Here is a 25,108-nt window from a genome sequence, read left to right as displayed (position 1 = left end):
GAGGCTTTGAGCCATCGTCGGCAAGCGGCGTCTGAGCATTCTGGGGATATCGTCCGGCGGGCCGTTCGGCTCGGAAAACGTCAGAGGCGGCACCGCAACCATACGCAAATGCAGGCTTTCGACGAATAGTACGACGATTATAGCTAAATCAAAGGTTAATCAAGTGAAATCAAGACTTAGCCTGGCTTAGCAAAGCCTTTTTGCGTATCCAGGTTTAGCTGACCTGAGGCGCAGCCATTTTGTATTTTCACCATTTACCTATACAGAACAGGGGACCGAACGCAAGTTTTTAGGTGCATTTGCTTGGGGAGCTAGGAGGAGGGAAGGGCCTTGGGATACGTGGCTATCAATGCCCTTATTTTATTCTGCGCGCTAAAGCTTCCGTACAACATACTTTTTAAACTACAGCGCATCCTCCAAAGTCCATACTGCCTTATTCATGCAGTCTATAATCTCAACCTGTTTGTGTCAGGTCAGGGCTGTGCTAAAGGCTCCTTGTAAGAGGTCAGTAGCATCAATGTTATTGGCTTGTCATGGCGTTCACCCCCTTCCACCTTCGGTATGTAGTCCGCCTACCTAAGTCGATGTTAATGCAATCGCCTTGGTGTCTGGTTTGGAATGTTGATATTTAAGGACCGGCGCCGCCGGTACCTACTAACTAGAATGTTTTGCTTATTCACATTGTATAGGACATCAACCCGTCATCATTTAGTGACCGTTTACCACACACATATATGAGCTTTTGTTATTTTTTCCGCGATGCTTTTTATAAACCTTTGTGCTTCGGTTCTCTGGGCACAAATGCCTTGTGAGAAAATGCCAGCTTCCTTTATATTTGGAGAAGGGCTCCACTTACTAAGCGGTGGAATGTAGTTAGAAGGGTTGACAGGTCTACGTATTTGATTCCACATTTATAAACGCATCTAGTGATTTGTTGACTTAGTTGGAAAAAGAACATTGTACATCCAAATTACACGCACATTCATGGGAACTTCATACAAAATATAAAGCAATGTTACCTAAACTCCTGCTGCAGCAACTTCCGCAGTGTGAATGTTCTGCAGCTAACAACTAACTTCGAACTATTTCATGTTCAACACCCCTTCAGAGGAGAGATTCAGTGTGATCGCCTTGATCAAACATATCAACATCTCGCTTTTCTGATGGTAGCGAAAAGCAAAAACGCCCGTGTGTACGAGATTTCGGCGCACGATAAAGATCCCCAGGTGGTCAAAATTAATCCGGAGCCCTCCACTACGGCGCGCCTCATCGCCTGCGTTGCGTCGGCGCGTTAAACCCCACAATCAATCAATCAATCATATCAACATCTGGTGCCAGACTTTTGCAGTTGCCACAAATGTCGCCGTCCCATCCCGCACTTCTACCGGGATAATATGCAACGTTCCCATCGACGACACACCTGAGGCCATTACGGAGAGCCTCGTAAGATTCAATCCGACATGCAGTATCCTAAACCCCATAAGAATGGGCAACTCCAAAGCGGTTCAAATACTCTTCGACGGCGCTATTATACCTTACCACATCTTATATCGAGGAGGTACCTACTGATGTCAACCGTTCCAACGGAAAATAGAAGCCTGCACCACATGCTGGCGCACAGGACATCTACTGCACGTATGCCCAACCTCCCAAATGCGCTGTCAAAAGTGCAGACTCCTCAATTCAAACTTAGAGCACACGTACCAGCCAAAATGCGTAGCGTGCCAAGGCACTCACATCACCGACTCTTCAGAATGCCGGAGATTCAAGCCAAGATGAAGACCACCACCCTTGAACAAACAGCAGCACCTACCCTGGCAACAGCCACCACCACCACCGCCGCCACCTGTACCCGGCTGCCCGCAGGACTGGCCTGGTCTCCCAGAGCGCGGGGAAAGAAGCCGCTTGAATTCATTGGCCAACAAAAAGGGTCGCTCAATGAGCAACGAGGAAGAAGAAACTCAACCACCACCTCCGCGACCCATCCCAACAATAAGCAGATGAGCTGAGGCAGCGCGGGCTCCCACCATCCTCAGAGTCTACACCAAACACCCTATATTTCCACTGCGCGTGCGCACGAATTAGCTAGCACGCCATCTGAAATCGAAGCACTGAAACAAAGCATGTTAAAACTGAAAAACAACAACTTGGCCTTACACAAACAGAACCAGGCACTACGCAACAGCCTATCACAGGCAACACACACAGCGGAAGCAGACACGAACTGTCCTCCTATTAAAAGACGGGTTGTAGAGGCTCCGGTCACTAAAGAGGTAACGAGTAAACTCACTGACCACGATGAAATACTTGACGTCCTCAACAATAGGCTCAAAATGTTAGAACAAACCCTCGAAAGTAACTTTAAAGACATCGGCACAAAGCTCCACAACAACATGGAGCTGCTAAACAACTTTATGAAAGGCATTGAATCACCACAGCCTATTCAGATACCAACAGACACCCCGCAACAGTCTCCAGCACATCATGTTGAACGCGGAAGGAACAAACCGTACCGTTAAAGTCTGGCAGGGGAACTGCCGGAGAAATAAAGTTAAACGATCAGCCTTCCAATTACTGGTTCAATCTCAAAGTAACCCGCCGGTTAAAATTGCCATGCAGAAAACAAATACGCACCCGACGTTAACGGCCTACACAGGTTTTCAAAGTCAACATTGCCCATAAACGGCGGTATTGGTCAACTGCAACCTCTCAGCAGCCTGTCAACAGTTTGATGGTGTTGATATTCTCCACGACCTAATAACAGTGTACCTTAAAAAAACGGAGCGACATAAAAATCTTCATTTGAACGTATACAGCTCTCCAAAATAGCGTAAAGACAGATTCAACCGCCTCTTTTCGCTAACTCGCAAGGAAGCCGGACCACATGCGCTCATAATTGGGGGAGACTTAACGCCCCACACGAGGCATTGGGATATAAGAAAAGCAGTGATAAAGGAACAGGCCTCAGGGATCAGGCACAACAATACCATCTTAACATCCCTAACATCCCAAACACAGTCACCAGAGTCGGCAAAAGTGCTCAGACACCAACCCCGACCTTACCTTCACTTTACACATCAAGGAAAAGAACTGGAGCAGCACAGGGCATACATTAGGTAGTAATCACTACATTATAGAAACCATTAGAGCCCATGCTGGCAGGATTAAATATGTCCCCCGAAAACAAACACTCACGGAATGGGATGACTGGAGCACGCCGCGGGAAAAATATTCAGAAGAGACACCCATAACAGACATTGATAACTGGGCCTCGCAGGTTCTACCTGATATCAAAACCGTAACGAAACAGATATGTAAAGATGTCCCCTCTCTAACAGTGGTCTCCAGGCTTGCCCATCTCTGGGAAGCTTTCCAAAGCATTCAAAGACCCTGTTGTAAATTGTAGTTGAATATCGCGCTGAACCGTCACGTGGTTGGAATGAGCCGCTCAAGGAAGACGACGATGAAGAGGAGCTGTACGTCAAGCACGCAGCACGAGCTGTACTTTTGCTTTGTCTTCAAAAAAAAGAACACGACGACGCTTGCTGCGATGGATGCCGGGTTTTGCGTCTCGTTTCTTCGGCGCCACTAAAAGCCGAAGCGCGCTTTTCCAACATCAACTTTTGGTGCCTACGGCCGGCCAGCCAGAATCAAGCCAGCGGCACGAGCCTTTTTTTCCCGACGTGGGCGAGATGCACTTCGAGCTGGACCGGCATGAAACGAGCGACGCAGAAGCGGGCCTCACGACGAGCCGTGAACTCAAGGATCATCAATGAAGTCAACCAGGTCCTGCAGTCGACTCAGTTCGACCTTTCGGGACTTCGAATCGTCCACGGACGCCTGCGTGCCAGCAAAGAGGATCTTCGAGACCTGAACAACAAAGTTGAAAGAAACCTGACCGACGACCCAGCGGCGGACGACTACGACGTGGTCATGCAGTACGACGCCGCCGCGAACAGCACTTTGGCGTTGCTCGAGCACCACATTGAAGTACTGCAGACCGCTGCAACGCCTCCGTCTTCGCTTCCACCTTCAGACGGGGCCACTGCGTCTTCAGAGACAGCACTTAGCGGACACCAACTCCCAGCGCGTGAGTTTGGAGCGAGGCTTCCGAAGTTGGATCTTCTTCGATTTGACGGCACGGTGACCAAATGGCAGCCCTTTTGGGACATGTTTCGGCATTCAGTGCACGATAACACGAAGCTGTCTTACGCTGATCGCTTCCATTACTTGATCTGCCTACTGGATGGACCTGCTGCGCAAGCCGTTGCTGGCATTCAGGTGACCGACTTCTGCTATAATGATGCGCTTCAAATTCTCAAGCGCCGGTTTGGGAACGTCAAAATAATCGAGCACAAATACCTGAAGAATTTGCGAATGCTCAAACCTGTTATCTCAGCCAGCAACGTGCCTGCTTTGCGGAAGCTTTTGGACACGGTGGAGCTGAACCGCAGGGGTCTGCATAGCCTGGGAATCACAGAGGCATCGTACGCATCTATGCTGAACGAAGTGCTGCTCAAACTAATCCCACCCGACATTGTGGTACACTACTACAAAAAAGAAAGCACGGAGAATGCCACAGGAACTACGCAGGCTTCGTCTGATGAACTCGACAAGTTAATCAAGTTTCTCCAAATCGAGGTCGAGTGCCGAGAAACGGCTTCCCTCCTCAACGATTGGCCGACGTCATCTGAACGCGATGCTCTAGTCTTTAACCGGTCCCCAAAGAAGCAGACTCCAACTACTGCCGCAGCGTCTCGTCAGAACAAGACGAACTCTCTTCCTTCGTCTTGCTTTTTCTGCTCCGCCACGCAGCACAAGACTGAGGACTGCACGAGCGACATAACCCTGGCAGAGAAGCGCAACCAACTGGCGTCCGACGGTCGTTCCTTCCGGTGCATTGCTAGAGGTCATCTAGTCCGTTATTGCCGACGAAAAGTGCAATGTCAGACATGCAAAGGGTGACACGCCTCAACTATGTGCAACACTCGTTATGCGAAGACACCGTCATGGAACAATGCTCAAAGGTCCAATGCTACGATGCGGGTCGCCACCCAAGGCTCTTCAGCTCCTCGTCTAATAAATGACGTGCTACTCCAGACGTTTCGAGCATGGATGACGACGCCGGAAAGTTGTTATTACATACGTGGAGTACTCGATAATGGGAGCCAAAGAACGTTCGTGAGAGCGAGTGTTGTTTCTAAGCTGAACCTTCCTGCGGTCGCCGAAACCGAACTTGCCATCAGTGCCTTTGGTAGAACCAGCGGTCCGAACCGTCGGTACAAAAAAGTAAAGTTTGTGCTCCGCAGTCAGCACGCCAGCCTGACTGTCTACATTGAAGGTATTGTCGTGCTCTTTATATGTGAAGAGATGGCTGAAGTTCCGAGTGAGAGCCGCTTTCTTCAAGCCATACTTGCAGAAGGGGAACAATTAGCAGATGCCATTGTTTATCCCAGCCTGGATTGTGAGCCAGGCGTAAGTGTTCTCATTGGCTCTCACCAGCTGTGGAAGTTGGCACCGAATACAAGCTAAGTGAAGTGGGACACAGAAAATCCTGCCTTAGCCGCCTTCAGCACAAAAATGGGCTGGACGCTGCAGGGTCCCTTACCTACCGGTGGGAGCGCCGCATGCAGCAAAGCAAGCAGCCAAGTATGTGTTCTTCGCAGAACTTCCCATGAATTCGAAGAGATCACTTTCCCTTTGCAAAGATTTTGGGAACTCGATTCCGTCAGAATTTTGGATACGCCCCTCTTCCCAACATGAGGCAGATGTCTTGGCCAAATTTAACAGCACAGCCACTATCAGAGACGGACGCTAGGAGGTAGCGTTGCCTTGGAAGCTGCCTCTAGTCGACATGGCTTACAATCGGAAAGTAGCCCTGGCAAGGCTCCGCGGACTCGTCAGACGTCTCTCAGCTAGTGACGAATCAATGAGAGCCTACGATAAAGCTATTAGGCAGTATGAGGTGGATGGGCACGCTTGAAGAGTTGCAGATGTTGTTCCTCGTCCAGAGCCTCTCTACTACATGCCGCATGCCTCTACTACATACAAGAAATGAGAATCACCCGTGTTCCGTTCGGCACTTCTGCAAGCCCGTTCCTTTTATCTGCTACGTTGAAGCACCACTTCGATCACGTCGAACCAAACTATCAAGATACCGCGACGAAGCTGAAAGCAAGCTTCTACGTCGATGATTTGGTATTCGGTGCTTCAACTCCAAAGGAAGCTCAGCGACTTTACGAAGAGACAAAAGTCATTATGCAGCTGGCCGGAATGAAGATGCAGAAGTGGGCTACTAACTGCGAGCTGTTGAGAGAAATTCCAACAAGCTGGTGAGACAGTTTCAACTGAGACGTCTATAACGAAGGTTCTTGGAATATTTTGGAACTACAATGAAGACACAGTTTCAGTCAAATTTGATGCCGTAACGGAAGTCGTTAAATGAAGGAGACATCACTAAAAGGACCGTGCTCCAGGCTGCATCACAAATTTTCGACCACTTAGGATGGCTGGCACCATTTTCCATCAGAGTCAAGGTACTATTCCAGAAGATTTGGATGCACGGACGCGACTGGGAAAGTGTCTTACCCGAAACCTTAAAGGTCGAATGGGATAAGTGGATTGCCGAACTTCAAGACATCAGGGACTTCCGCATCTCAAGGAATCAGCTAGCAACCATCTGCCCACATGCTCGGCAACTTCACGCCTTCACGGATGCCAGCCCCTGCGCTTACGGAGCAGTAGCTTACCTGAGAGTCGTTGACAGTTCGGGGAAGATTGTAATTCAACAACTCGTCGCCAAAGCGCGGGTTGCTCCGATTAAGAGACTGACGTTGCCACGTCTGGAACGTGTGGGTACACTCCTCGGAGCTAGGTTCCTCAAGCTGCTCCGAGACACAGTGCCCTACGAAATTCTGGAATACTTCTGCTGGACAGGCTCCCGAATTTGCTTGACTTGGTTACAGTCCACACCGACCAAATGAAAGCCTTTCCTATGCAACCGAGTCATTGAAATTCAAGGCCTCACAGAACCGAGCCGTTGGAAACATTGCTCTGGGAAGACAAATTCGGCCGGCCTAGTCCCCAGAGGCATATCGGCACAAAAACTCGTCACAAACAACTTATGGTGGCATGCACCAGAATGGCTAGCGGGTCCCCAAGAAGCCTGGCCACAAATTTACGTGATTTCTGACGAGTCACCAGATGCGTTATCTGAGGCAAGGAGCCATGAGGAGGCAACCATATTGGCCTGCCACTGCTCGCCAAAAGAGCCTCTTTTCGACATTCATAAACACAGCAGATGGATCCGAGTGACAAGAATCACAGCTTGGATTACAAGAATGGTCCACAATTGTCGAGGCTACTCAAGTCAGCGAGTCATAGGCCCACTAACCGCTCCAGAGATAAAAGAGGCCGAATTCATATGGATCAGGAGCGCTCAAGCGGACGCGTTTGTATCTGAGATGACCACGCCATCAGTGGTCAAACCCCTGCACACGGCGTCCCGCATTCGTGACTTACACCCATTCTTGGACCATCTGGAATCCTCTGGATCAAGACACGTCTTGAAGATGTAAAGGCTTCAGAAGACGTGTTGTGCCCCATCTTGCTACCTGCTGACCACCGCCTCACGTACCTAATCACCGACAGCGTGCACCGGCGACTGCTGCATAGCGGGGTCAATGACACCCTTGCGGAGCTTCGCGAGCAGTTCTGGGTTATAAGGGGCAGGAAGTGTGTGAAAAAAGTGACATCAAGGTGTAAAGTGTGTGCCCGTTTCAAGCTACAACCTGCATCAGCACCGATCGCACCACTGCCGACCCACAGGGTCGACAGGTCTCATCCGTTCCAAGTTGTGGGTGTTGACGTCACCGGAGCTGTTTTTGTTAAGGGAAACAGTATTGCTAAGGCGTACATTGTGCTGTTTACATGTGCCGTAGTTAAGGCTATCCACTTAGAGCTATGCTCCGATTTGACTGCAGGATCATTTCTGATGGCTTTTCGTCGGTTTGTTTAGCGACGCGGTTTGCCCACTGTTTTTTACTCCGACAATGCCCTGGCATTTCAGGCAGCCAGTCGTGAGTTCAAAGTGGCGTACCGACTTCTGCGCCATTGCCAGGTCCGGGACTACTGTTCTACTAACCATATTACCTGAAAATTCATTGCCGAACGCGGTCCGTGGTGGGGAGGCTTTTGGGAAAGGATGATTCGATCAGTTAAAGGCTGCCTCCGGAAAACACTAGGGAAGGGCTGCTTCAATTTTGAGCAGCTCGGTACCCTAATCGCAGAAGTTGAGAATGTGATAAATTCTAGGCCACTAACCTACATCTCCTGTGACGCTACTGAGGCAGTGGTACTTACTCCTTCGCATTTCCTAACTGGTAGGGAGTCCGCTGCGCTGCCTAGCTCTAATAGTGGCGAACCATCTGATACCCTCAAGCTGTGGAAGTGCCGGCAGAAAAAGTAAACGACTTTTGGACGCGCTGGTATAAAGAATACCTTTTCTCCCTTAGAAGAGCGCATATCAGAGGAGTGCAGCCTGATAACCAGTTTAAGGTTGGCGAGGTAGTTGTCATCAAGGAAGACAAGGTACCCATAACATTCTGGAAACTCCGTAGGATAACCACAGTGGACAATCGAGGGACAATCATGTTAGGGCATGTAGGGTCGGTTTACCAGGAGGTAGAGAAGTGACTAGACCAGTACAGCTGTTGTGCCCGCTGGAGTTGGGGGAGTGAACTTTGTGGGGCGCGGAGGATGTTGTAAATTGTATTTGAATATCGCGCTGAACATCACGTTGTTGGAATGAGCCGCGCAAGGAAGACGACCATGAAGAAGAGCTGTACGTCAAGCACGCAGCGCGAGCTGTACTTTTGCTTTGTCTTCGAAAAAAGAACACGACGACGCTTGCTGCGATGGGTGCCGGGTTTTGCGTCTCTTTTCTTCGGCGCCACTAAAAGCCGAAGCGCGGTTTTCCCACAGACGCTGGAGACAGAATAAATTCAACACTAAGCTCAAACTACGACTAACCACCCTTCAGTCGGAAATCGAAAAACACTGAGCGGAACTCCATCAAAGCAAGTGGGACCAGATATGCGACCAGCTGCAGGGCAACCTACACCTTAAGAAGACGTGGCAGCTACTTAGGCACTTAATTTACCACAGTACCAGGAAGACGGAGCAAAGTGGTCGGCTAACTCAGACCATACAGAAACACCAAGGATCGGATTCAGAACTCCTGGATGTGCTCCGCGACATTCACTTTCCCCCCACCCCAAGATCACAACTACCACCATACACAGGCCTTCCAAACATTGAGTTGGACCGAGGCATTACAGAAACAGAAGTTAGAGCCCCACTAGCAAAACTCCGATCCAACTCAGCCCTTGGCCCAGACCAAATCACAAATGAAACATTACGCCACCTCGACGATAAGTCAATCACATTACTCACTGAGTACTTTAACGAATCCTGGAGAACCGGCCCTATACCCAAATCATGGAAGCGTGCCAAAACTATGCTGATTCCTAAGCCAAATAAAGCACCAGAATTGGAACAGCTCCGCCCTATATTTTTCACGTCATGACTTGGTAAGCTCATGGAGCATGTCATACACGCACTACTCATACAATATATGACTGACACCAATGAGTTTCCCCGCACCATGGTGGGCTTCCCGCCAAACATGTCCGCACAAGACGTCATGCTCAGGCTTTACCGTCACATCATAGAACCAAGAACAAACAGTCATGACTCCGCTGCAATTCTTACTCTGAACTTCAGCAAAGCCTTTGACAATGTCCCCCGTGGCGCAGTTCTGGCAGGCGTGCAATCAGTGAATCTAGGAATAGGAATGTATAACTATGGTAAAGACATCCTCACCGACACATCAGCCACCCTTCACGTAGGTGGCCTTCAGACCCCCTTGATAGACGTAGGTTGCCGCGGACACCCAGGGAGCAGTCATATCTTTACTTCTGTTTAATCTGTCCGTCCTTAGAACACCACAAAAAGTCAACCAAATCCCAGGACTGTGCGACAGCCTATACGCTGATGATATCACGGCCGAGGCAAACCAAGGCAGTGACGCCCATATAGAAGAAATCTTCTAGAAAGGCATCCAGATAGTGATAGAAGAAGCCGCCAAAGCAGGACTCGCATGCTCACCCACTAAATCGGAGTTACTTCTGCTACCATCACAAACGCGTAGACCAGACAAGCCAAACATCAGACTTCACATTCAACAACACCCTCTTCCAGAGGTCTCACGCATCCGAGTATTTGAGTTAAATATTCATAACGATAGAAAATTGGAGAATTCCTAGATCGCATTGAAAGAAACGCGACATAAACCGCCAATTTATAGTGCAGAATAACGAACCGTCATAAAGGGTTGAGACATAAAGAAAAGGGCCGCATTCTGCAGGCGTTCGTTCTCAGTCATTTGCAATACTCGCTGCCTTACCTTCGCTTAACCAGGCACGAATTAGAGCGTGCCGATGTACTCATCAGGCGAATATACAAACGTGCACTCCGCATCATCCCCGGCACACCCACAGCCCGCTTCGATGGTTTAGGCCTCCATAATGTAGTCCGCGAGCTCATAGAGGCCCACCTAACCAGCCAGTATGAAAGACTCGCACGATCAGCAGCAGGGAAACACATACTCAAAGAGCTATCTATTGGACACCACACCAACTATACACATCTCCACGCTATACCAACACACACCCACGCAAGGCTAACTATCAAACCCCTGCCACGAAACATGCTTCCTGAACATCACATAGCCAGGAGAAAGAAACCGGCAGAAGCACTTCATAAATTACCCAGCAATAACCCAAACACCATCTATGTGGACGCAGAAGAGTACAGACACCACGACGCATACCCGGTTGCTATAACAGACTTCTCCAAAGCACTACTAAACTCGGCGACCATACGAGCCACCCTCCCAGAAACGGCGAAAGAGGCGGCCATAGCCTTAGCCATCATACAAAATCCCACCCCAGATAATCATTTCAGATTCAAAGACTGCAATCTAAAATTTCGCCACAGGCAGATTATCTCGAGTGGCACTCAAAATTCAGGAAAAATTTTGATCGATATCCACAAACGAGAAATTATGCCTTACCTGGGTAACCGCGCACTCCGGCCTCGAGGGGAATGAGACGGTCCACGAACTCGCCCGAGGGCTCACGATCCGGGCAGGGCCTAAACTCTATCCCTATTGCGGGGCTAGGTGCGCGACGAATCGCCTGGTCACATTTCATGACATCACAACACACTACCGCCTCTCCCGCTGGATCTACCCACCGGCGGACCAGCAATTGGATAACAACAAAGCGCACATTTGGCGTTTACTACAAATACCTTCCCCAACCCAGCTCGTCTGACATACATACACCCAAGTCTCTGTCCAACCGCAGCCTGTCGCCTGGTTGGAGATCGCGCCACCCTTTTTCACATCATATGGGCATGCCCACAATATACGTTCCCGCTTATCACATCTGAGGAGCACTAGGAGGCCGCGCTCCGCAGCTCCGATCTGGACATTCAAGTCCGGTTAATTGATAGGGCTGTGGCAGTCGCCCGTGAGTGGTGGATGCCACCAGCTACAAGTGACACCTAAATGGCATAGACCCAATGAACTTTTCTCTCTCTCTATCTCTCTCTCGCTCTCTCAAGCATGCATGGACCTGCCAAACAACATTGTACAAGGGCGATGCCCGCACGCAAGAAAACAGAAGCAAGTAGACGAAAAAACATTCATAATACCGTGTCTGCTGCCTTTATAGTCTAAGCTAGTCCGTCCCGGGGTCATCAACCTATAAACAGTACTTAGGTTATAGACGGAAGACATTTTTTGGGTGGCTTTCGATTGGGCTCTTAATGTTGCCTAATCGCCCAAAATTTTAAGTGGCTTTTATGTGCTGGCGTATTTCCTTTAGCAAAAGTTGCCCTCCAGATGTATTTTGCATCTCCCTGTATTTTTGCAATTTTAGATGTGAAGCATATCTTGCTCGGGCTCGCGTCCATGACCCGTCCACAGCGCCTCTGATGAAGATTGTGGCAGGACGCCCGTAGGGATTGGCCAACCAAAGAATCCATCACGAGATAGCTTCTCGTTCAACCACCGTCGTCATCTTCCCGTAGGGTAACCGCTGAAGAAGAAGAAGGACAAGAAGACAAAGCTCTGAAGAGGAGGGCGTGTACGTTGCTCTGAGCTGGTGCAGCAACATCAACAGCCTTTACCTCACCAACGCTGACGGAGACTATCGATTCTACCACAGAAACGAAAACATCGGCAAAAACATGGTGGACGAGATTCGGCGCCTAGAAAACCACCGCATACTCACCGTAACACATTAGTACTTGCGTGGGAACCAGGACGCGGAATGCCCTCTGGCGCTACTAAACACTATATCGCTCAACATAACGGCAACACACCAGAACCACACAGAACCCCCTTGATGCTTCGCATCCTCATCAGGGTTCCACACGGGAAGATGGTGTAATTTTTTGCTTTATCTCCGACAAGTTCTGCGAATATTGATGCAATAAATTTATTTGTATTCTTAAATTCGTACCCGTTCAGAAAACTTGACCATGAAAAAAAAAATCCCGCCATCTTCACGAAGTGAATCATGATGAGAGGGGCAAGCTAAAATGCTTACCGGTAAAACAGTGAAACATTCGCCCGCACATAATATAAAGACTCGACACGTCAAGCTTACCACCACTCCGTTGACAAGCCCGACGACGACGTTGATGTTTGTGGTGATTATGTAAAGCTTGTTTGGGACGATGAGAATCTCGATGGGTAATTTGGCGAATTCGGTGTGTGACATTTTAGCCACCTCGGCCGTCGCCTTCTGCAGAGCATCTTGTGTCGCGTTCCCCCGGTACGTGTCTTGAGCTCGCAGGCGACGAAGGGCAATCTCTTCTTCTACCTCTCCTCCTTGTTGGGTAGCAACGAATGCGTTGAACGTTTTGACCTCTTCGGCCAATCTTTGGTTGGCCAATCCCTAGGGGGACCTTGCACAATCATCATTAATGTGCCGGATGCAGCAGCAACGAGGCACTGGACAGGGCCCGAGCAAGAGGAGCATCGCTCCTAAAAAGTCAGTTCAACTTCAGAAACGGAGTTTTGCATCAGTAGTCGCGTTTCACCTGGGCCAGGGGTTTGACTTCAGTTTCAGTTTTATTGTAACAGATAAGAAAGGTACTGTGGATGGTGATTGACAATACAGAAAGAGGGGCCGAAGTGTGACACAGCGGTGGATTGTTTTTTAAACGAACATTAGGATGATACATAGAAGTGATACGGTGTGCGCACAAACCCGCTAAATTTTTCAAATCGCCCATAAGAGCGGCAGCGCACGCTCGCCATTACGAATATTATGAAATAGTTTTGGTAGTTTTGGTACTGCCAAACTATTTTGGCCTAACTAAAAGCGATAAGCAATGTTAGAAAAAAAATCTCGCATGCGAACACGTGACATGTTTCCCATTAATGTTACGTTTACAAACACTCCACTTTTCACTTCAGTTTTCCGCATTTATGAAACCATTCGTTTTGTGCCTTTTACCAGCTACTGTATTTCCTACTTACCAGTGCTTTTAAAGAAGCTCACGCGCGTTTTAGTTATGCCTCATTTTTCACACCTGTTCATACAAATTGCGGGCACAGAAATGAGATATTTATAGAAACACGAAAAATATCACTTTTTTATTGAGGTTGAACTGCATGTTCACATTCCTTTAAAAAGTCGAGCCCTTAAGCCGAAGACATTTATGTGCCACTGTCGCCCTGTACTACTGATATCATAGCTCTTTGAGCACAAACGTAACACGTGTACCCGCCTTCATCTCCATCTTCATCCCTAGCGGCTGCTTCGATAATCATGTCTTGGAGTTTTGTCTCCTATTTAAATCACGCATGTACATGTGCGCAGGCTATGACGTATATTCAAACGACTGGGATGAATCCTGCCAGCCTTTTTGTGTTGCCGCTGTCGCTAACACTTCTTCTCCTCTACATCACCCCATTCGGTGAGTTTGTACGGTGCAACAAAAGTCACTCACGTGCTGTGCGCCAAGATATTCTTCTGTCTGCGGAAACTTCCCTTCTCTTTTTCCAATAAAGAGCAGAAGTCCGTCACAGCAGTTGTTTTTGTTTTCACACAAATAGTCTTGAGAACGAAAGCTTTCGTAGCTTGATTAGCTCAAAAGCAGTTTTTTGAATGTAAATGAAAAGCTTTCTGGGGAAAACACGCTAAACAAAGTCAAAGTTGGTGGCTTGCCGTAATAGCGAATGCTCGATTTCTTGTCATTTCATGCTATTTTTAGGAGAGCGCCGTATGCAGCTGATCTTTTGCAAAATTGCGGTGGTGTTTATTTCAATACTTTAATTCTCCGCCCCTACCACCAACTGACAAAATGTTACTCTGCAGTACTCCTGTAATTCCTGTGGATTCGTAACACGGCTCGTAATTTCACACATCTCACACCAACAATTCAAATTAGCCGTATACCGCTCGTTTTTATTGCCTTAAACAAGATAGATAATAGAGTTAGCCCCAGACTTAGAGATCATTGCGTCACAACCACGCGATTTCGGCCGGAATACATCAAATAGAGAAGAGGGGTTGTCTATGTAACCTACAGCTTCTTTCCGTTTCTGTTAGAATGACTTGTTTTTTTTTTCAAGCATGTATCTTTGGCTTCGGAGCGCTCAGAAGTATTGCACCACCAGAAATGTGGAATTTATTCTTCCCTAAAAATGCCGTTAGGTTTTTGCCTTCTTAAACTTGGCATTTCACAGTGGCATTGTTTACACAAAGTTCAAGCACCACGTGCCCCCTTACTAATACAAAACCTCTATTCGAAGGCCAGACTTCTTTCTGATGAAGAGCATGGTAGGAGGGTAAGCAATACTTAATTGCAACTAGCATTTTTTAGGCTATCCTGTAGGACCAGATCGTTTTTGCTCACAAGTGTGTATGTTAATGTTTGTGTTACCTTATTAAACTGTGCTATGACGTTCGTGTTGTGGTAATAACTTGTTCACCTTATTGCCATTAGAATGGATCGTCATAGCCAACAATTCGTGGCTGTAATGAGAATTCGAATATACTATAAGGTTGTACCAAAAGAGAGAAACCCTCAAATAAAATACCGTACAAGTTTATGAATGGGGATCGCAAGTAAATTAGATGTTAGGAAGGAATGGGCACTTATTTAAAATCCGAGGCGTTATTGTTCGTTTTAGGAAACTTTTCCGTGTTTTCGTCCTCTCTTCCGTTTCCTTAGTTGCCAGGATCTGGGCTTGATGAATTGGATAAGTTGCTTCAAAATATTTACGTGTGCTGTAAATCATTCTCGAGTGTGCACCGTTAGCAAATAATCAAACGATATGGATTCCGTTGTTCCTAGCACATCTAACACATTGCTGGAGCGTGCGAGGCTGCATCCGTGACCACAAATCGTGGAAACGACGCCGCAATCCGGCTCAAAAAGAGTCAAAGTGATCTCCCCGAGGTATCTCCACGTATCATATGCCTTACGATAACATAATGTCGCACCTGATGACTATCCCTTTGTGGCCCTGGCGGTACTTCAGATCATGGTTTCTTTATTCTTTGTTATGCTTGTGGATGACTTTACGTGCTCTACTTGTCACCAGATATCTGCGTGCTCTGCGTAAGTGTGGAAAGTGTCCGCTTTCAACACGTTAACTCTTTCCAGGTTCCTAACGAATCTTCAGCTCATCTCAGAGCAATCGGTATGTTTGATAAGCAGTGCTACAGCGTATTTTCCGTTTTTGGATGCATGCATGCGTACCGTATTGTTCTTCACGTTATACGTACGTCGAGGTGTTGTGCCCCAGCTGCTTCGGATAGACTGTCTATCGCGTAACGCGTTCATTTGCTAGGCGCGAAGCTTGGGCTGTATTCGGGTCCTCGCGGGGACTTATGCTGGTGGTGGCTTGTAGGCTATATCGCTCAGTGGGGCGCTGGGTTGTTGTGGTGCACTGCAGCATGGATATGTTTATGTCGTTGGGGGGTACGTGTTATGTTAGACGTGTTATACGTGTTATGCTACCCCAAGGAGCTTATGCTTGCAAATCCCCCCTTGGATAGAAGAACTTGGACGGGAATTTTTGGCCGGCTGTGGGAGCTAGGTAATTCATACCGAGGAGGCGTGATATACGCGAAAACTGCGGAGTTACCACTTGTCCACGAAAGTTATTCGTCGAGGTCGGTTGGTCACTAGCCGTACACGCTGGCATGGTGCACCAGGGTCTACGCCACCAAATGCGGGGTTTATCTAAAAGCAGTGACGATGCAGGTGTCCGGCTTATTCTTTGGTGTAGCATCAGAGGAATGGTGCTCGGAAGTACACTCCACGTCTGCTTTCGAGGGGCTGCGGTCTTTTCCAGCACATGGTAGCACGGACGGCAATGAAGGGGGGACGACAAAGCCTTGCGAGAGAGAGAGAGAGAGAGAGAGAGAGAGAGAGAGAGAAATAAATTTATTTTCAAGCAGAGGCTGAATAATGGGCCTCGCCCCGTAAAAGGCATCCCTTGTACGGGATTCCTTGGCTTCTGCTGGCTGCAGTTGCCAGGGTCACCGGGTTGGTATCCCGGTCTAGGCTGCCCGGGGAATCCTCTACTGCTCAAAGAGGGGTGAGGGAGTTGCGAAGGGGAGGCAAGTCTGGAGTGCGTTGGCCAGCCGATACTACATGGTATATTGTGCCAGGCTGGGGACAGAGAGCACAGAGGGAAGGTTGTTTGGTGGGAAAGATGATGTGGGGTTGGTGGAGGGGTATGGGTAGGTATTTGTCTGGAGCCGCCACCAAGTTGTAGCTTCGTCTCTGGAGAGGTGCCAGTGGGGTGGTGGGAGGCAGCGACGAGTTCGCTTGTAATGGGCGAGAATTTCTCTTCAGCCAGCCAGTGGGCGGGGTTCATATTGGCAGGGCAGAAATTTGCCACCGCCGGAGAGGCCTTGGTGTATAAAATCGCGAGCCGCTGCGTGAGCCGCTTTATTGCCGGGTATGGCTAAATGTACAGAAGACCAGACGATACTCATTTCAGATGTCGTTGATCAGCTGTTAGAGATGAGTAGGCCTGACAGAGAGATGTGGTCAATCTGATAGTTTCGGCAGGCTGTCTGAGAGTCGGTGAGAATAATAAATGGTTCACAGCGGGAAGTGGCGGTCAGGGCAATAGCTATTTCTTCAGCGACATCAACTGAGGTTGCGGTAGTACTGGCGGCACGGATGTATTGGCCAGCAGTATGTGTAACTATACAGGTTACATGGCCGGTGTGCCGGTGTAGGAGGTAGCATCTGTGTATAGGGTGGTGGGTTCAGTCCCATATCGCGCAGTCAAAAGAAAAACATCAGGGACGACGACGACGAAGCTTGTTTGTTAGCTGCTTCTTATCTAGTGTCTTTTTAGATTTGAAGCAGCTTATGGTCCAGCCTGTTCCCTCCGCCGTTGTGCGGGCGCCGTTGTGTGGCGTCCACACCCCCACTGCGCATGTCTGGCCAGGCACCGCTGATGATGATTGTAGCAGGATGCCCCTAGAGATTGGCCACCATCGTCATCTTCCCGTAGGGCAACCCTGAGTACCACACCCCCACTGCACATTCCTGGCCAGGCACCGCTGATGATGATTGTGGCAGGATGCCCCTAGGTATTGGCCAACCATAGAATCCATCACGAGAAAGCTTCGCGTTCAACAACCGTCGTCATCTTCCCATAGGGGAAACCTGAGTAGTATGCGAGGCATTCCTGCTCTCCTCTCCAACGCTCCTCCCCTCTCTGGCATTCCTCTACTGCTCTCCGAGGCTCCTCTCCTCTCCGGGATTCCGCAATCAATGGCAACACTGGCGGCTCCGTGCGCGATAATGCGAAGCAGCTTAGGGTTAGAGACGCGGCGGTAGCCGCTGCTTACTCCGCTGGGGGCGCCATTGTAGCTCCGCGGTGTAAATGACGCCCGCACGCGCTCCGCTCCCCTTATTCTCCTCCCGCAACGCCGCGATCGAATTAAAAACTTATGGGAACTTGAGTCTTCCCCATGGCTGCTTCGCATACTACTCAGGGTTCCCCTACTGGAAGATGGGGAAATTTGTTTTCTGTGGTACTTCACGAATTTAGCTATCATTTTTTAAACAACGCCTGCCTCTTTACAGTGGTTTTCTCCGTATGCGTCACCTGGATCCTCCTCGGTGTCCACCGCACTGAAAGAGCACCGCATACCGAGTGACCCTACCACCGGAGATCACGCTGGCCCCCTGCTTTGAAGCGCTTAGCAGCCTCTACAGAAGACTCACCGGTCGTGCCACCGACACCAGGCGATATTGAGAATACTGATGATACCACTTCCCAATTGTGGGTGAATAAGTTGTCGCCAAAATGACTGACGTAAACGATGAATAGTTCAAGCTGGTGAGTCACCGTAAAAAGCGTACCGTTGACATACCTAGGGTTGTCTCCCCACCTAATTGCGACCAAGACCTGACAAAGGTGAACCATATCACCCTCTTAGCGTTTGAAACTGTGTTGAGCAAGGCTCCACTTCGCAGCAGGTTCACTGATCATGCAGGGTGCCTTGCTTGTCGACGTGTCCACGGAAAAGGAGGTGAATAGTGAATACTCTTCTAAGATGCGACCGGGTTGGGGGAATTGCTGTGTCCGCCCGCCTGCCTGACTCCTACGTACAGGACACGTGTATTATTAACGGTGTTCTCAAGTGGTAGGCGGAGGAAGACCTTCTGGCAATCTCGGGCCTCAAGGTGCGCTGCACATGAGAAGGCTTATGCGGTGCTTTGGCTCATGGTTGCACAATTGCAAAACCACTCCATCTGATGCGCTGGAGCTCTCCTTCGCACCAAATACGGAACGTCCGACTACGATCAACCTTGGGGTGTTAAGGCACGCGAGAGCCTATTACACGTAGTCCCCTTCGTGCTGCTTTAAGTGTCAGTGTTATGGGCACATAGCCAAGTTCTCCAAAGGAGACCAGCACTGTAAGTGATGTAGAGGCCCGCATAATTTTCATCAATGCAAGGCAAACTTTACCTGTGCCAACTGCGGTGCCGATCACCCTGCAAGTTTCAGGGGGTGTCCGTTTCCTGTTAGCTTGCTACACAGGAGGAAGGCGTTCATTGAAGGACCCAAATCTCCTCCACCACCACAGGAGACGCCATCATAAAGGGACAGTTTTACGGCCTTAATTGCAAAGGCGTCCGTCAAGGCGACGAAAAGCAAGGAAAATGCGGCCAGTGTTGATAAACAAGAACCGCGGGATGTCCCCACTACACCAGTTCATCGCGATGCACAGCTGCCGTGGAACGCAATGCAGACGAGGCCAATATCCTGAAGTCTTAAGGGAGCGGCGCGTTCATCCCAATAAAAGGTAGATGACTACTCCAAAGTTTTGCGAGCCCTTTCACAGCCCTCCGGTCCCACCTTGCTTTTCTATGTCTCCAAGCTTGCGTAAAGCTACCATTGAGACCCTGCTGAGCCTAGACCCAGTCATTTGAGGGTTTTTTAGATGATACTCCCACAGTTTAATGCCTCTTCGGAGCCATTCCTTAGTCGACATCATGACCACTAATTCAAGGTTTTTTTGGGATGAAGAAAAACACGCCACTATACTAAAATGGAAGGCTGGAGGCCCGAAACCCCGTTTTTCCGAATTTTGTCAGTTTGTGATCATCAATAACTTCCCTATCATTGTTATTTACGAGCCGAACATAGATAAGGAGGCGAAACGTTCTGCATATGAAACTTTTACCTCGTTACTTTCTAGCGCGTCTAGCAAAGTACTTGTGTTCAACCTAAGAGAAATCGCTAATGTTTTACGCTATGTTCAGTCATTGGACAGTATCCAGTTTATTGGCCTCATGGTGAAAAAGAAAGGCTTATCGTTCACGCAAGTAGCGGTTCATTAATCTCCATTCGGGCACCTAAATAGCAAAAGACTAGAAAAAACTTCCAAGACACCCGTGGACCATGGATCATAATCGGAGATTTCAAGCACATGTATATAATGTGGGGGAGCCAGAAGAACGATCTATGAGGTCGAAGGCTTGTCTCCGTGGCGTTCCGCCATGAGCTTTCTTTTCTAAATAATACCAGCCGAACGTTTGTTCGTGGAGCAACATATAGCACTTGTCTGGATTCGGCACTGGTCTCCAGAAACCTGACCGACAGTGTTCAGTGGTTCACAGATATTGAAACCCACGGCAGCGATCATCTTCCGACGTACCTGAAAATTGGGGGACTTGATGGTTTGCTTCCGGTAAAAATTATCTGGCGAATAGACTGGAAGACTTTTAATTTCGCATGGAAGACATCTGCAAAGAAGGGCTTTTCTCAAGCTTCGAAAAGGCCATAACTAGCACTGCGGAGGAAGCGAAGCGTTCCTTTGTGATACATCCCAAACTTACAGAATTAGGCTAAGCTTTAAAACATCTAAGAGCGATTCGCCGTCGTGCTGAACCGAGATACGGGCGCACAAAGTCTATTCTCGATCTTCGGGAGGCCAAACGGACAAAAATAAAATTTAAGGCCGTAGTGAACAAGTTCAAGCACAATGATGGAAATCATTCAGAGAAAAACCTGATCTTTCAAAGCCCTTGTCTCAAATCTGGAACACTGTTAAGGGCCTAAGAAGAAAGACGCAGCAACGACGCCCGTTTAGTGCTTTGGCGCTTCATCAGAAACGCCTGGAAGTGGACGTTGCGGAGGACTTTCGCCTCAGAAGCGCCCAGGGCCCCCCTGCTTTGCCGAGCCAAGAGCCGATACACATTTTGCCAACATAAAGGGACTCCCACATGGACCTGCTGTTTTCAATGAAAGAGCTCCAGGCTGCACTATCTCTCTGTGCGAACAGGGTGCGAACATGGGGCAGCGTGGCCGCGCTCCGCGGAGCGCCAGCGCACAAGCCGCGGCTGCGCATCGGAGATAAGTGGCGCAGGCGCAAAGGAGCTTGGAGGCGGGGCTTCGTGTCATATGCTAGCGCGGCAGCGCGCCGTGCTATCTTTGCTGGAAAGCAAGCACGCTCGTGTAGAATTGCTCGGCATGCTTGTAGCGTCTTAGCGCGCCGTGACTGCGTTGCCGGAAAGCGCACTTTTCTCACTGCGCCGGGTTGTGTTGTTTCTGCGTACAACTGAACGCTTCCTCTTTTCAGGTACGCGCTCCCAGTTAAAGGCGCGCATTGTTGGAGGTATTTCAGGAATGATTTGTTTGGGGTTACAAGGTTTAACGCAGCAAAATGACTCCTGCTACGAAGACGCTGTACGAAAGGACTCCGGATAACCACGAGAGGCTTTTTTGCGTCGACTGATACCGTGCAGCAAACGTGCGTTCTTCTATTTAGCTTCTTTTAAAAAGCGGCACCTTCTACTGGGAAACCAAATTGGTCTCCCGGCTTAGTTTATCCAAGTACCCTAACCACTGAGCCACCGTGGCGGGCCAGGTCAATTCTTTGCCAGTTTCTCCGGACATACCCCACCCCAAATGTAAGGAGGGTCAAGGAACAAAGCATTATTTTCTGCGTATGTTCTCAAAAGCAGATGGTTAATGACCTTATATGCCGTCCGGCTGGCTTTTTAATAGCGGAGCTGTTGTACTGGGCGTAAGTTCACCGTTGCAGAAACAAAATACCAGAAAAATTCGGAGCGCTCGTGGGCCCGCGCCTTGCGGTCACCGGTGAGCATCCCCGTCCCCCGCAGTAGATTTCGGAAAAATACAAAAAACTGTCAAATACCCTGAAAAGCAAGAAAATGCCGAGCGCTTGTCACCGCATGCCTCGCGGAGACCGCCGATTCTCCGGATCGTGCAGCGGCTTTAGCAAAAAACAAAACTCCAGCGCTGTCGTCAACCGCTACAGCGCATCTAAGAAAACCTCCAGCGCTAATGTTCAACATCTAATGCTCAAGCAGAAATGAAACTCTGCTTGTTAGAAGACTCCCCGACCACCAAATTCTCTGGAAGCCACTATGGATAATTGAAGATGTGGCTACGAGTGTGCGAATCCTTGCCGCGGTGACTTGCAGATCCCGCCACCACTGCCTCGAGTTGATGACGAAGAGATGGTGGAAGGATACAAAGGCGAGGATGACTTCGCATCCACCACTCGCCGCGAAGAAGATACCGATCTCTTTGATGCTTATGACGACGATCACTGGCATCGCAACTATGCAAATAGGCAACGGTATTCAAACTTAACGTTGTCTGGCAATGCTCACCTACAACAGCTTCCCCATTCAAGCTTTTCTCAAATTTTTTTAACGTAGTGTCATATGATAAATCTAGCTAGACTACGCCCGCCGATTGCTAGTTGCGACTTCGAATGTGATCAATGAACTCATGGAAATCGACAACAAATACCGTAAACAGGAAAATAAGTTAAAATATGTTCAGTCCACAATGCAAGTGTTTTTTCATATGTAATGAATTGTTTGCATTATTAAGCACATTGAAAATGTATTGAACATATCAGCGATTTTCCATATCGTGGCGTTTGGATAGACAGTGTGTGGAAAGATGGTAGAGAAAAAAATGCACAAGTTGTGGACCTCAATAACGGAGAAGCTGTTCCACAATTGTGTAGCACACAACTGGGGACCACAGCTTCATTACTCACGTAGGCCGATTGCGAGGAAGTGCGGGTCGTACCAGAAAGAAGGTTACGTAGCAGGTGGCAACAAAGGGAACAGCTACTGCCTTCCAATAACTAGCCAGGTAGACAGCGCATGCAATGGCACACGCTTTATAATGTAGCAGGCCAGAGTGGAATCAGTTGAACCATCTGATTGAACCATCTTGACGATGCGCGATATTCATTTATATGAAAAAAACCAACACACATCGGTACTAGATTCGTGAGATTGAACCCCAGTCTCTGTAACGAAAATTCCTCGGAGGCAAAATGCACAGACAAAAATCTGCTGCGTAATACTGTGCAAATGAAATAAAGCCTGGTAGCTGCAACTATATGTAGCCCTTTTCTACAGCGCACCTTAAACCAGACCAAGCCAGTTCTGAAATGTTTGCAACAATACATGCATTTAACTGGAATCGCGGACCGGAAAAGAGGAAGCGCTCAGTAGTAGTACGCCGAAACTACAGGACGTGGCGCAGTGACAGAAGTGCGTTTTCCCGCAACGCGGTCGCGGTGTGCTAAGACCTTACAAGCATGCCGAGAGTTACGCGCGCTCCCCAGCATACCAATAACAGCGCGCTCCCGCACTTCCAAACGACCGAAGCCCCGCCGACAAGCCCCTGTGCGCCTCGCCGCTTAGCTTCGATGCGCGGCCGCGCATTGTGCGCCTGGTCTCTGCGGAGCGCCGCTACGCTGGGCCTTGTTCGCACCTAAATTGGACGGCCCTGTACATCTTCACCAGGACAAGACGGTGTAACATACGCAACCATGTGCCACCTTGGTCAAGGAGGACGTCATGCCCTTCTTTGTAGCATAAACCAGTCTTGGCAAGAGGGCACGGTCTCTGTAAAGTGGAAAACTTACAGTCTAGTTCCAGTCCGCAAACCAGGCAAGTCTCTAATGGACCTGGCGTCATATCGCCTTATAGCCTTAGCAAGCTGCATAGCCAAGTTAACAGAAATAATGGTTTGGTAAACCTTGATTGGTATCTTGAGCACCACAATATTAACCACATGCTATGGCTGGATTCCGATGAGGCCGTTCTTCCATCGACAATATTATTGACCTTGTGACTTCGGTGCAGCACGAGAAATCGGTCAAACGTCTACACGCACCGCTTTTTCTCAATATAAAAGTGGCTTACGACAACGTACTACATAACGCCGTTTTGAATAGCCTGGACGATGCGGGAGTGGGTGGCCGAACGTAAAGATGGATTCAAAGTTTCCTGTCTGGATGATCATTTTTTGTTGAGACAACTGATGCCACAACCTCACAGCACTACCTTTCCCGGCTCGTCTCACAAGGCAGTGTTCTTAGCCATACATTGTTCATTCTGGGGTTCATCAGACTTAAAAAAGCCAAACCAACCACTGTATATCTCTCCATATATGCTGCCCACACATGCGCATTCCTGCGTCAACAAGGACTTGAAACAGCACCAAATGAGTATGCAGTGGTGGCCTTTACTCGTAAAACAATGTCGCAATATTGCATCTATATAAATGGACATCTCATATCTTACGTAAGGGGTCACCGCTTTCTTGGAATCATTATCGATCGCGTCTTATCATGGACAGCACAAATCTCATCTCTGAAAAAAAGGATTAGTGGAATTGTGCAACTTTTCTCATTCCTAGCAGGAAAGACATGGCGGTTTCTATTCGCCCAATGGTAAATCTCTAAAATGCACAATTTCTTTTTGGTGCTCTCTGCTACAGCCCGCTCGTTCTGTTCAATGCAAGCAAAACCAACTTACGCGCAATTCAGGCCATAGAAACGCGAATTCTCCGGGCGTGTCTTGGTTTGCCGCGTTGTGCCTCAGCAGTGGCAACCGTATGCACCAGAAGAGATCATCCTATAACGACCTACGTTGCATTCGATGCACGTTGGGCTCACAATAAACATCTCACGCCGCTGCCTCATCAGCACCATGCATCCCTGCTGTCAACGAGACCAAGGGCATCCTTTACTAAGATAGTCGCGCTCACTGCGAGAGCACGCTCTGCCTCCCGAGCGAGGCGAGCTCCAAAGACAACGAGCTGTATTCTCCACCCAGCAACGACAGCACTCATAATGAATTCGAGGTGGTGCTCAGGAAGAACGCGAAGAGGAGGCTGCGTGCAGAGGCGTCTCGGTCGACTGGAGCGGAGCTCAACGTCGAGCGCATCGACTGTGACTCCCCGACAGGGCCCCCTGCTCATACTGTTTTGTTCGTGCCGGAGTCCCTAATGAAAATCTCAGAATGCTAAATCGGCAAGCAATTTCTGTTTTCTTGGAAGCCATTTTGCCGGGGAAAATTAACGAGGTCCGAATTAACCACCGGAAGAATATTTTGGCAATTGACATCGAGCAACGAGACGTAGATGAAACACTACATCACATACAGATGCTGGGACAAATAAATGTTCGTGCCTACGTATCTG

General features: G+C 48.8%; 1 long non-coding RNA gene across 1 annotated transcript in view; it reads left to right on the top strand.

Annotated features, from left to right (window-relative positions):
• The first annotated feature begins 13,827 nt into the window (after positions 1-13,827).
• Positions 13,828-25,108, top strand: part of LOC144167248 (uncharacterized) — a 112,225-nt gene continuing 100,944 nt past the window's right edge. The window contains exon 1 of the long non-coding RNA XR_013321902.1: positions 13,828-14,055. This is a non-coding gene — a long non-coding RNA (uncharacterized LOC144167248). The remainder of the gene's footprint in view (positions 14,056-25,108) is intronic.

This window comes from Haemaphysalis longicornis, unplaced genomic scaffold, assembly GCF_048455015.1.
Source record: "Haemaphysalis longicornis isolate Haplotype H1 unplaced genomic scaffold, Haemaphysalis longicornis Haplotype H1 scaffold_2, whole genome shotgun sequence".
In the NCBI taxonomy this organism is placed as follows: Eukaryota; Metazoa; Arthropoda; class Arachnida; order Ixodida; family Ixodidae; genus Haemaphysalis; species Haemaphysalis longicornis.
This window is presented reverse-complemented; position numbering and strand designations above follow the sequence as displayed.